This window comes from Pristis pectinata, chromosome 7 (assembly GCF_009764475.1).
Source record: "Pristis pectinata isolate sPriPec2 chromosome 7, sPriPec2.1.pri, whole genome shotgun sequence".
NCBI classification, from domain to species: Eukaryota; Metazoa; Chordata; class Chondrichthyes; order Rhinopristiformes; family Pristidae; genus Pristis; species Pristis pectinata.
Genome location: NC_067411.1, coordinates 16,232,528 through 16,245,282, shown reverse-complemented (window position 1 = coordinate 16,245,282; position 12,755 = coordinate 16,232,528).

Here is a 12,755-nt window from a genome sequence, read left to right as displayed (position 1 = left end):
CCCATCCCTGGGATATCACTGCAGGAGTTCCTCAGGGCAGTGTCCTCAGCTCAGCCAGCTTCAGCTCCTTCACTGATAACTTTGCTCCGTAATAAGATCAAAAGTGGGGATATTTGCTGATAATTGCACAATATTCAATTCCATTTGCAATTCTTCAGTAAATGAAGCAACCCATGTTTCATGCACCAAGGCTTAGACTACATTCAGGCATGGACGAATAAAATTGATATCACAAAAATGCCAGGCAAGTACCATCACCAAGGTAAGGGAGTCTGACCACACACACTTGCATTACCATCACAATAGCATTACCATCACCTGCATTCGCCAACATCAACATCCACAGCTCATCATTGACCAGAAGCTCAGCTGGACCAACCACATAAATACTGGCCAGGCCAGAGGTTAGGTGCCCTGTGTCAAATGGGGAGTTCATTGAACAGCAGTTAAAACATCCAGTGAAAGGGCACACAGTCTCATTCCTGACATCACCTCCAAGGCACAAACCAATTATTCTTGCAGCACCCTGCAAACACATAGAGTCTACCATCGAGGACAAGCACAATTTGTGTATGAGAACACCACCAAGTGACACACCATTCTGATTTGGAAAAATATCGCCGTTTTTTCATTGCTACCAAATCAAAATGCTGGAACTCCCTGTCCAACAGCTTTGTATCTTTTCCAGAAGGACTGTAGTGGTTCAAGACCTTTGCCACCTTCTGAAGGGCAATTAAAGATGGTAATAAATGCTGTCTTAGCCAGTGATGCCAATTTCTCAAAAATGAATTTAAAAAAAGTCCAAATTACTGTGCTGACGCTGCAAGCTGACCTTCATCATAGAAAATGAAAGTTTGTGAATAAATACTAATTAATTCCATATATATGGTACAGTAAGAAAAACACTGTTATTGAGTTTTGCTGTGTGCATCCATCTGGAAACCAGTGCCATGCTACATTTAAGTTATCATTTCTATGTTGATGCATTATGAGCTTGTGGGGCATCTAAACTAAAGTGGTAATATGAACCAGTGGACCTTTTCTGAGTACACAAAAGATTTGAGGTGTGCTTTCTCTCTAGGAAACCATCTCACCCCTGTTTAAGGTTCCATAGACTACCATATTAATTTCAGATAAAAGAGAGACAGGTAAAGGCCAGAATCCCCCAGGTCCTAAGAACTTGTCTTTTTCCCAGATCCAGTCAAAGTACAAGTGCTTCACTGATGTAACATATTTGATAAATGACTAATGCAACTTAATGACTACTCTAATTTGGATTTTCTTTGCAGATCTGAGCTAACACATTGGATAGAGAGACCATCAGAGTATGTTTTGCTTTCAGCTCTCCAGACAAACCTTTGAAGCAAAATTATGCATTTTCCTGATTTAGGGGGTGTTAAGCTTCTTTCAAAATCACTCAGTTAATGTGTTGAAAAGAAAGATTTCTTTAGAGTAAGGACTAATTGAATTATATCCTTAAATGGATGAAGTAATGGTGTTCGCTTCATTAAAATGATAATGAAGCTTATGATTATCAAACTGCTTAATAATTGGTGTTAGTTCAATGAAGATGTGACTAATTATAAATAACATCAACAGAACTTTTCTTTGGTCATCTTTCACTGGTTTCAATCCCAACAGACAAATGTTATTTCATTCAACTTGTCATTAAAATTTCTTAGTCTCATTGATACAAACTTTAATTCTTACAAGTAACTTGACACATATTTGTCCTTCAACTAATGTTACTAAAAACACAAACCATGATCGACCCTGTCCAATACCCACACTCACCCCACGTGATTTATCCATAACTATAACATTGTGGCTCTGTTGGCTTTATCGACCTGTAGGCTTAGATGCCATAGACATACCAGAATGCTGAGTGGGTCACTGGGTCTCAGGCAGCAGATCCTAAGACCACCCCCTCCTCCTCACCTCCCCATCCACCACCCACCACCCACCCTTGAAGATTCTGATGACCTTTTGACAATTCACTTCTGGGAAGGGCCATTTTAAATATTTTTAAATTTCTGAAGATCAGACACATTCAAAAATATTCTCAATAGGTGTAAATAAGCAGAATATTAAAGTTATTAATATAATTCAAAATTAAAATAATAATAGTCACAGTTTAAATTAGAAATTAATGAAAAAAGTGAACAAAAAACACATCATTTACCTCAAATTAATTTTTCAATCAGCTCAGTGGCACTATTCAGATGAATGGGGTCATGCAACATACAGCAGGAGTAAAGCCAAGGTGCCAAGTTCACTTTGGACATTGGTGCACCACCAATAGACTCAGTGGTTAGTCCAGCAGTGGAGCAAGAGACCAGATGTGCCAGCGCCTGACCTCTAAAACCATCTCCAACATCAATGCTTCAACACAGAGCTATGGAAGTTAGAAACAAGCTGGGTGAGGTGGGGAGGAGCAGGAGGTGTAGTGGAGGGGAGGTGGTTGCAAGGGTTTGTCACCGGCAATACTTTGTGGAACCAACAACCATCCATTAGCATGATTTTGCCCATCATTAGAGTGCAGTCCAGCAGATGAGGAGAATGCTATTTACACACTGAATCTGAAACGCATAATGTGAAATCGTGGAGACAGATCTGGAGGCAGCTTTCGAAAAGGAATTTGAAGTACATTTGACAAGGAGGAATTTAAACAGTGATAGAAAAAGATTAGAATAATACGAGTGACCAGATATCTGTTTTGAAGGCAGGCACTGATATGATGGTCCAAAGGCCTCATTCCATGCTGTATGTTTCTAGGATATTATTTTCAATAGAGGCTTATAGAATTGCCATTGTGTGAAAAGACTGGTTAAAAATGCAGACACTATATTACTGGCAGGATCATTCTAGTAAATTGCCACGGTAAATAAAGAAATATCTAGTTACTCATGACTCTCCTGTCTTATCTCAGTACATGTGACAATAATAAACCAATCCCAATTCCAAGATGTATTCATGGAGTAATACTTGTGTCAAAATAGTTGACAAAAGCATGCCCTATGAGTGGCATAAACATTCACCTCTAATAACCCCATCAATAAAGAAAGAAAAGAATTTGCATTCATAAGAAACATTGGTCATTTTTCACTGTTACAATTGATCTCACATGTTGTAATTTCCAGACTTAAAGTCAGGAATCCTGCAATTTATTCCTTTCAACAAGCTCAGCCGACAACTGGACTTCGTATTTCTGAAACCATGTGGTTTGCAAACTCTCAATTTCTCATTTTTCAGTCTCTGTTTTTTACCAAATAAAAAGACTAACGTATGACCAACTTAGAAGGAACTGCCCCACACAATCAAAGAAAATGTACTTTTCTATAGTTTCAATACACTATTGTTTTAGGTTCAGGGCTCCATTAAACACAAGTCAATACAACAAAAATCACTCTACTTTTCACTCCAAGCTCATGCAACTTCAATTTTATTCCCACCTGACATGAAACAGCAACACAATACTTTGGCATTTATTGGCACAAACTTGGCATTCTCATTTGGAGAAGCTATGAGGACAGATGGTGTGGGAAATGCAAATGCGGTGGTGCTAGAGTGGAAGGGCGATATCTCTGTGGCACTGCTGAAGTCTATGCTGTGCCCAACCCATGCTACACCTGATCTTAGGATGTTTGACTTTGTCACTGACAAAGCAAGAATGCTTGATTCCCTACCATTGTCTCATCTCAATTGATTTTCATGAACTTAGTTCTGCATTTGCATCGGTGCATTTCAGAAGAGACCTTAAACCAAAACCCCATTTGCTTTGTCAATCACAGGTGAAAAATCCCACAATGTGATTCAAAGAATGTTGCTCAGCATTGAACCCTCAACCAGACGAATAAAGGAAATTAGCTGGTCATTTATCTTAAAATGTCTGTGCATTTTATATTTTCCTTTCCCATTCATAATAAAAAGACAATTCATAATAAAAAGAATTACATCTTGGAAGCAAAATGTGGTCACTTTTTCAGTGTAAGTTCTTTCACTTATGAGAACAAACTGTGAAATAGTTTGCATAATACATCAGAAATAATTTGCTTTGTTTATGAAGTGTTTTTTAGTCATAAGAAGAACATGGAAAGACCAAAGTCACTGACTTTAATCCCTGGAACAAACTCTGTTTCCTCATAAAAAAAAACTGCAGATGTTGGAAATCTAAAATAAAAGTAGAAAATGCTGGAAATACTCAGCAGGTCAGGCCACAACCTTGGAAAGTGGAACAGAGTTATTGTTTCATGTGGATTACCTTTCGTCTGAACCTCACCTGAAGCATTAACTCCGCTTCTCTCTCCACAGCCTGACCTAATGAGCAGTTCCACCATTTCCTCTAAAATGATAGCAACCTCCACCTCTCCCAGCCACGTCTTAGACCAATCTCAACTGTCGTATTTGACCCCAAGATAAGGTTCCAACCACATATTGATCAACAAAACCAATTTCACCCTTGTACTCCACTCCTACTTTAGCTCTTCTGCTGCTGAAACTTTTACCTAATCCTGTTACCTTCTAAATTTGACTATATCAATCAACATTCTGACATTTTGTTCTCCAACAACGGGATCATTTAAATCTCTGCTCTCTTCATCTTACCTTGCACCATATCCCATTCGATAAATATTCCCTCACAAACTGGACTGCATTGCCTCCTGATTAAGCAATATATAACCTTAAAATTCTCATTTTTTAATCTCAAATCCCTCCATAGCCTTGTTCGTTCTATCTCTGAGAATTCCTTAAAGCCCAAAAACTAAGATATCTGGAGTCGTCCTCCCGTGGCCTTTGGATCATGCGTAACTTTAATAGAGCTTTCACTGGTGGTCATGCCTTCATCTGCCGAGATCTAAAATTTGTATTCCTTCCATAAATCCCTCTGCTGTTTATTTTGCTTCCTTTATGTTGTTTAAAACCAATATTTTGAATCAACAATTTGGCCATTTCCCCAGATATCCTCTTCTGTAGCTCAGTGTCAAATCTTCTTTGTTAATGTTTCTCTGAAGCACCTGAGAACACTTCATTATGATAAAGGCATTATATAAATCCAAACTGCTGTCATTATTGACACCTATTCTTTCTGATAACCACAGTGCAGAAAGCTTTTAAAATCAAATTCTAAATAACGTTTTGAAAAGAGACCTGTTTTCTTGATTTGATTCCTCCTGCATTTCATGATAGCCTGACTAAATTTCAAGACGTGGTGCAAAATAAATATGAGATCAATTGGAATTGAGCACGATCTTCTCTGGTCAGACCTTGCTTTATTTCCCTCATGCAACATATCTATGTGTGTCGATTTTTAATCTCCCTCTAAATGAGGCTGGGCAGCTGGCTCTCAGAGATCATCCTCATTCAACCAACCTTCCTCGCCAGAAGTTGGAGGTCCTGTTTTGGAACCTTCTTCCAGTCTGGGCTGCTTGAAATTACACTGACCCAGAGTGTTGTGTCTGTGCCTGCTGTTCTGCTGCTAATGAGTCCCAGTCCTCAAAATGGATAAGGACTCCTGCTGTTAAGTTGGGCAGTTTCCCAGCGTATTCTGCTCATCACCTGTGGCACTGCATCAGCTCTCTATAAGAACGATCCAACTCCGGACTCTTTCCCCTGTTACACTGTATCTTGTTTGGAGACATAAGAGACGGTAAATGCTAGAATCTGGAGCAACAAACAATCTGCTGGAGGAACTCAGAGGGTTGAGGAGCATCTGTGGGAGGAAAGGAATTGTCAACATTTCGGGTTGAAACCCTGCATTGAGGTTTTCGATCTAGTTTCTTGGGTTGTGTGTCACATAACTCAAACAAACCAAATGGTGAGTTTATTGTGAAAGCCTGGTCTTAACTAAAGATGCAACCACAGCATAAAAATGTTTAGCTCTGTAACATAGTTCCTTAAGAAGATAGCAACCCTCAATCTTAAAGTAACATTCATCATTGAATGGATGCACAAGAGACTGCCGATGCTGGAATGTGGAGCAAAAGACAAACTGCTGGAGGAAGTCAATGAGTCAGGCAGTATCTGTGGAGGGAAATAGTCAATGATTCAGGTCGAGAACCTTCATCTGAACTGCAGTGGAGTAGTAAAATGGAGACACAAGAGACTACAGATGCTGGAATCTGGAGCAAAAAGCAAACTGCTGGAGGATGAATGATGAACGATGAACAGATGAAGGGTCTCGACCCAAAATGTCAACTGTCCATTTCCCTCCACAGATGCTGCTTAACTCTCTGTTTCTCCAGCAGTTTGTTTTTTGCTCCATTTATCCTTGAAGATAGTATCACAATCCAAATTTATGACACCCATAACCTAGCTATTGTTTTATATTCCCTTTACAAAGAAGGACAGTTACTCAGGGCGGCATGGTAATGTAGCGAGGGTGGCATGGTAGTGTAGCGATTAGTGTAATGCTATTATAGTGCCAGTGACCCAGGTTCAATTCCCACCACTGTCTGTAAGGAGCTTGTACGTTCTCCCCGTGTCTGCGTGGGTTTCCTCTGGGTGCTCCGGTTTCCTCCCACATTCCAAAGACATAAAGGTTAGGAAGTCGTGGGCATGCTATGTTGGCGCCAGAAGCGTGGCGACACTTGCAGGCTGCCACCAGCACAATCTCAAGAACTGCAAAAAGACATATTAACTGTATGTTTCAATGTACATGTGACTAACAACTAAATATCTTATCTTAATGACTTTTAGATAGCACACTCCACATTGTAATAACCCACTGAGATTTACACCTGCTGTTCAGCAAACTCTAACAATCATGCTGCCCTATGGACGGACAGGAAATTCAAAGTGGGCAAAGAAACAAAACTGTGGGCTTAACATGAACAACTTTACATATTCTCTTCATGGGGATGAGAATAAGGAGAAGGCAATGCTTTGTGGGGAAACCCTGGAATTTAGGAAGAATGTGAATTAGTCATAGAGCTTTACAGCATTGAAGTAGGCCCTTCAGCTCACCACGTCTATGAAACCTCTCCCGACCAATCCCACATTCTCAATAATTCCACAACCCTCCATACCCTGTTCTGATGCCTCTTAAATGTTGTTACTGTTCCTGCCTCCATCACTTCCTCCAGCAGTTCGTTCCAGATACCAACCACTCTTTGTGTGAAACATTTACTCCTCAGAACCCCTTTAAACCTCCTCCTAAATTTATGCCCTTGAGTTGTAGTTACCCCTACCATGGGAAACAGACTCAATCTATCTATCCTAACGATGCCTCTCATAATCTTATATACCTCTGTTGTGTCATCTCTCAGCTTTCTTAGCTCCAGGGAAAAACAGTACCAACCTTTCTAATCTTTCCTTATAAATCAGGCTCCTCCAGTCAGGAAACATTTTTTCTGTACCCTCTCTAGCTTAATTCACATCTTTCTAATGTGAGAACCAGCATTGCACACAATACTCCAAATGTGGCTTAACCAAAGTTTTGTACAACTGCAATATGATGACCCAACTTTTCTATTCAATGTCCGAGCCAATAAAGGCAAGCATGTCATATTCCTTCCTCACCACTCCTTCTACTGTGTTGCCGCTTCAGCAAACTATGTACTTTTACCCCAAGGACTCCCTGCTCAACAACACTCCCCAAGGCCCTACCATTCATTGTGTATGTCCTGCACTGGTTTAACCTCCCCAAAATGCATCAATTAATTGCTGACACCTTCCAGAAAAAGCAGAGATATAAATCCAACAGAAAAGAACATTGGAAACAAAAAAAAATCAACTGGCTTGCTGGTTCAAATGAGTTTCTGTTATAAGGCCCCAATCCATTGCTAGCCTTTGGTTCACTGTTTAAACACGAGTAAACCTCCACAACCTACCTTGTGACCTTGCACCTTATTGTCTACCTGCACTGCACGTTCTCTGTAGCTGTGACACTTTACTCTGTACTGTTATTGTTTTTACCTGTACTACCTCAATGCACTCTGTACTAGCTCAATGTAACTGCACCGTGTAATGATTGACCTGTATGATCAGTATGCAAGACAAGTTTTTCACTGTACCTCGGTAAAACTGACAATAATCAACCAATACCAATAAACCGAAACTAATAACAATAAATCCAATGCAATCTTCCTGATTGAAATCTTCATGTTAACACAGGTTGGTACTTCTTCCCTCACAGAATATTCTGCAACTTCAATGATAATTTATTGGGATATGTTCAGAAACAATAAACCCGCCATTATTCTGCAAGAAGTGCTTGAGCAATCAACCAAATGAAACAAACATACTGTTCTGACTGAAGGTTGTGTTTTGGGCAATTTGGCCAGGGATGAATTTGCAGGCAACACCGACCATCACAGTTCAGGAAAAGTGCCCTGTCATTTTCTGCGGGATTGGATATGCAGCTTTGAAATATCTATCACTTCACCAAACCTGCAATAGTCCTTGAGAATGTGGGTGGCAAGCTGCCTTTTCGAATGTACTCTCAGTGCTGTTAAGAAGGAAGCTTCAGGAATTTAGCCAGCAACACGTGACGTGTGGGAAAACTTGCAGAGGGCGGGCCTTCCTATCACCATATGATTGCTATTGGATCTTCAACCTCATAATTGGCAGAATTGGGGGAGAGGAAAGCAACTTGCAATGTCGTTGTGACTCATCTGCTAATAAGCCAACCATTCCAGCATCACTATCGCTGAAATTCTGTTCCCTATTTGCTCCTTGGAATCACACCCTGAGTGAGGGCATTGGGAGGCAGTGGGTGATGGGGAGATGGTGTGGTGGGAGTGGTGATCAGGGAATGGTGCTAACGGGCGGGTGAGGGGGAGTTGAGAGTGATAGAGAGTCAGGAAATGATGGGGAGTTGGGAATGGTGGGATGTTGAGAGGTGATTAGAAATCAAGGATGGGTGGTCTGGGACGAGTGGAAAGGGTTATAGAAAGTTAGAGCTGATGGGAAGTCGGGGGTCATAGGGAGTCAGGGGTGATCAGGTACGCGGTGATTAGGTGTGTGTGAATTGACATGCATTCGGGAGGTGAAGGGGACTTGGGGTGATGGGAAATCAGGGGGTTGGTGGTGTGTTGAGAGTATAATGGAAAGTCAGGGGTGATGGGAGTCCAGAGTGACAGATAGCAAGGGTGGTGAGGAGTCAGGTGGTGATGGGGAGATGAGAAGAGCACTGTGAAGACTATGTAGGTGATGGGGTATGGGGAGTGATGGGAGTTCAAGGGTCAGACTATGATGGGGGTCCGGGTTGAGGGGGCGTTGTTGCTGATGAGGAGTCAGGGGTGATCTGGAGGGGATGTTGGAAAGTCAGGGTAATGGAATTCAGTGGTTGATCGTGAGATTGAGAATGGGGTCAAGAGTTGGAGTACTGATTCTGACAGGTTGGACCTTCTCTGTGCGCCCCTTTCAGCGTACTGTTTATAAAACGCAGAGAGACCACTGACCATTTGCTGACAACTCTTGGAACAATGTGATCCAATTTCCCATGCAACATTCCAGAAGAATGCTGCATCAAAATAACATCACTGAAATACACAACAACAAAACATGGTCAAATTACTGGCTTAGATTTAAATATGGCAGTAAATGTGCCATGTTTACAGACTGAATATCCAGGGAAAAGAGTGAACAGTAGTGGGCTCATTCCTTAGCATCAGCATCTAGTTGCCAAGTAAATTTCACCACTTTACCTCAGTCTTTTGAAGAGAGCATCATCACTCCCAGTACATACTGTTCCAGAGTCACTTGTATCCTTTTGCATCTACCTTGCATCCAACTGACACTTATTTCCTCATTGTTATTTATGATGTCAGTTTTACTCAATACATGCACAATAACTGAGCATCCACAATCTTAGGTGGAGAACTTTAAAGGTCGACCTCCCTGTGAAGAAATTTCTCCTCATCTCTGTCTTAAATGGTTGACTGTTTGTCCTGAGACAGCCTATCCTTAAATCTGGATTCTGCAGTTAAGATGAAATAGTCTCTACTCTGTCAATCCCACTCAGAATCTTGTTGCAAAGAGATCACTTCTAATTCTTCAAAACTCCATTGAGTCTCTGCCAGTCTTGCTCAAGTGATTGCTTCATGAGGAAATTCAGGCAAAACTTTTGAGAACTAATCAGCTGTTTCAATGGAACAGACAAAAAAACATCTGGCTGATTTCCATTGCTAAATGCAGGGACACTGAGACTAGTTGCGATATCCCTACCTGACTGAAATCATTTCATTTAACTCATGCTGGTTATGAAAGCTAGCACCCTTCCTGCCCATAAGTGGAGTACAACAAATTTGAGACTTGGGAGGTCATGTTCACCCTCACCATCTGTCCACTAACCTGGTGGAACAGACTAAAATCTTCAACAGGTGGGCAAACCACAGCCCCCCCCCCCCCACCACCCCGTCCACCACGTGTGTGGCCAGATGGTGAGGGCCAGAATTAACCCCTTAAACATAGTATCAATGGGCTCAGCTTCATAAAGACGTTGCCATTGTTACAAAACAAGCTACAAATATACTGAAAATGAGCACATGGGTGCCAGACATTAGGCTGGTTTAGTGGAAAAGTGGTGAGTCAAGCTACCTGGAGAAAAATTAAGGATGCGCTCTTTAGAGCAGAGGTTAAGGGGAGATTTATTATTATGGAAGCAGATACCATAATGGCATTCAATAGCCATTTAGACAGGCACATGAATATGCAGGGAATGGAGGGATATGGATCGTGTACAAGTAGAAGGGATGTTTAATTTGGCATCATGCTTGGCATGGACATTGTGGGCTGAATGGCCTGTCCATGTGCTGTTATGTTCTATGTTCTATGAGAAGAGTTCACAATGAGGAAGGGTTATACCTGAGTAACTAAGGAGGAATTATTTCCACTACTGGGAGGCAGAGGACGAAGATTTAAACTCTGAAGAAGAATTAGTAACATGAGGTGATGAAGTGATTGAGACATGAAATGAAGAATCTTAAAGTGAAGCAGAATCAGATTTAATTACACATTTAAAAGTTAATTGGATGAATAATTTAAGGGGACAAATTTAATGAATTGCAGGGAAAGGGTGGAAAATGGGATGAATTGGACAGTTTTCTAAAGATGGAAATTGCCTCCTTTGGAATTGCATCACTGTATGATTACGTGTTTCATAAATGTCACAACATCAGTGAAGTAACTTCAACAATTGGTCTGATCCCAGTAATTGACTTAATGTGGTTACACAAAGTAAATTATTCTGGTCTTGTGTGCAGTCTACCAAAATAATAATTTCCCGGCTGACATACCTGCTCTGAATGGGTTAAGATTTTAATCCTGTCTGTGTATTTCAATTCTAACAAAGACTGCTATTGCATTTTCTGAAGGATCTTTGTGCTTGAATCAGCAAAAAAATCTATTATCGCCACCAGAGTTTAAGAGACCGACATGATAAAGGAAGCTTCGGACTGCTCACAGAAAACTCAGTGAAAGATTACAAATGTTTGTCGTGATGTGTGGATAAGTGGTGCTGATACAGTAATTGAAAGCCATTAGGCACCAGTCCAAACAAGGGAAGCAGGTAAAAATTATTACCCCCATTATGGAAATGACATAAAAGAACAGACCCGGCATTTAACCTACATCTTATGTGAAACCCAAAGTATCAAACAAAATATTACAGCCATTAATGATAATGCATGAAGAAACATTTCCTGATATCCATTTTGCCATCAGCAATCATGAAATTATGATGTACGTACATGGTGTATAATCATGAAATCCAATTGCACTTCTTCCAATCTATGTCGTGCATTTGGTGCTCATGATATGGTCTCCTCCACATTGGAGAAACTACTTGAATTCTCCATCCAGCTACCACTCTGTCCTTTCTTCTTCTTGCCTCTTGCATTACTTTAAAGATGCCCAACATAAGCTTGAGGAACAATATCTCATCTTCCCTCTGGGCACATTGCAGCCTTGTGGACTCAATATTAAATTCTACCTCTTCAGGTAACCATTTGTTTTCTCTAACTGTATCAGAACTGCCCATTTCTAGTGTATGTCATCGATTTGTGTCACTGACTTTGTTTTTCCTCTTCCTTGAGCACAGTTGACTTGGGGCCGGTCCTACAGTCTCATATTTTGCACCTTTTTATGTTCCTTTGTTTGCATTCTCACTCTTAACTGACCTCATCTCACAGCTTTTGTTCCATTTTTATCTCTCTAAATGCCCCCACTAACTGAACAACAACCAATCACCAACCCTGGCCTCATCTTATCAGAGATATTCCCTTTGTCCTATTCCATCCATTCTTTCCTGACCTCCTCTGCAATTTAAAGCTAATCTGGTTTCTCTCATTCCCAGTTCTGAAAAATTGTCTTCAACTAAAACATTAACTCTGTTTCACTTCTTACACTTGGCCTGTAGAGTCTTTCTAGAATTTCCCATTTTTATTTCAGATTTCCAGCATCTGCAGTCATTTTGGTTTTCATCCCATCGATTTTACGTTTGATAAAGGAGCAACAGCGAGCTAATACTCAACTTCCAGAGGTTCAATTATCCGTCAACCCCAGTGCCATAATTCAGTCCTCAGGGTCCCAATCCAGACACAGACTGACTGGTCACCCTGCCCACGCAAGGGGTTCTTCCTTCCAGCACTCTTCCAGCTCTCCCAAAATGTTCCAATGATGATGAAGGAATAGGGTGGTGTGGAACTTGCAGGGAAGCCTCCAAACCAGTTTAGTCAGGTCTAAAAACAACAGCCTTAACATCACCCAGTTTATGGTGCAGGGGTGTGGATCTATGAACAAAAGAGTGAGAGCTC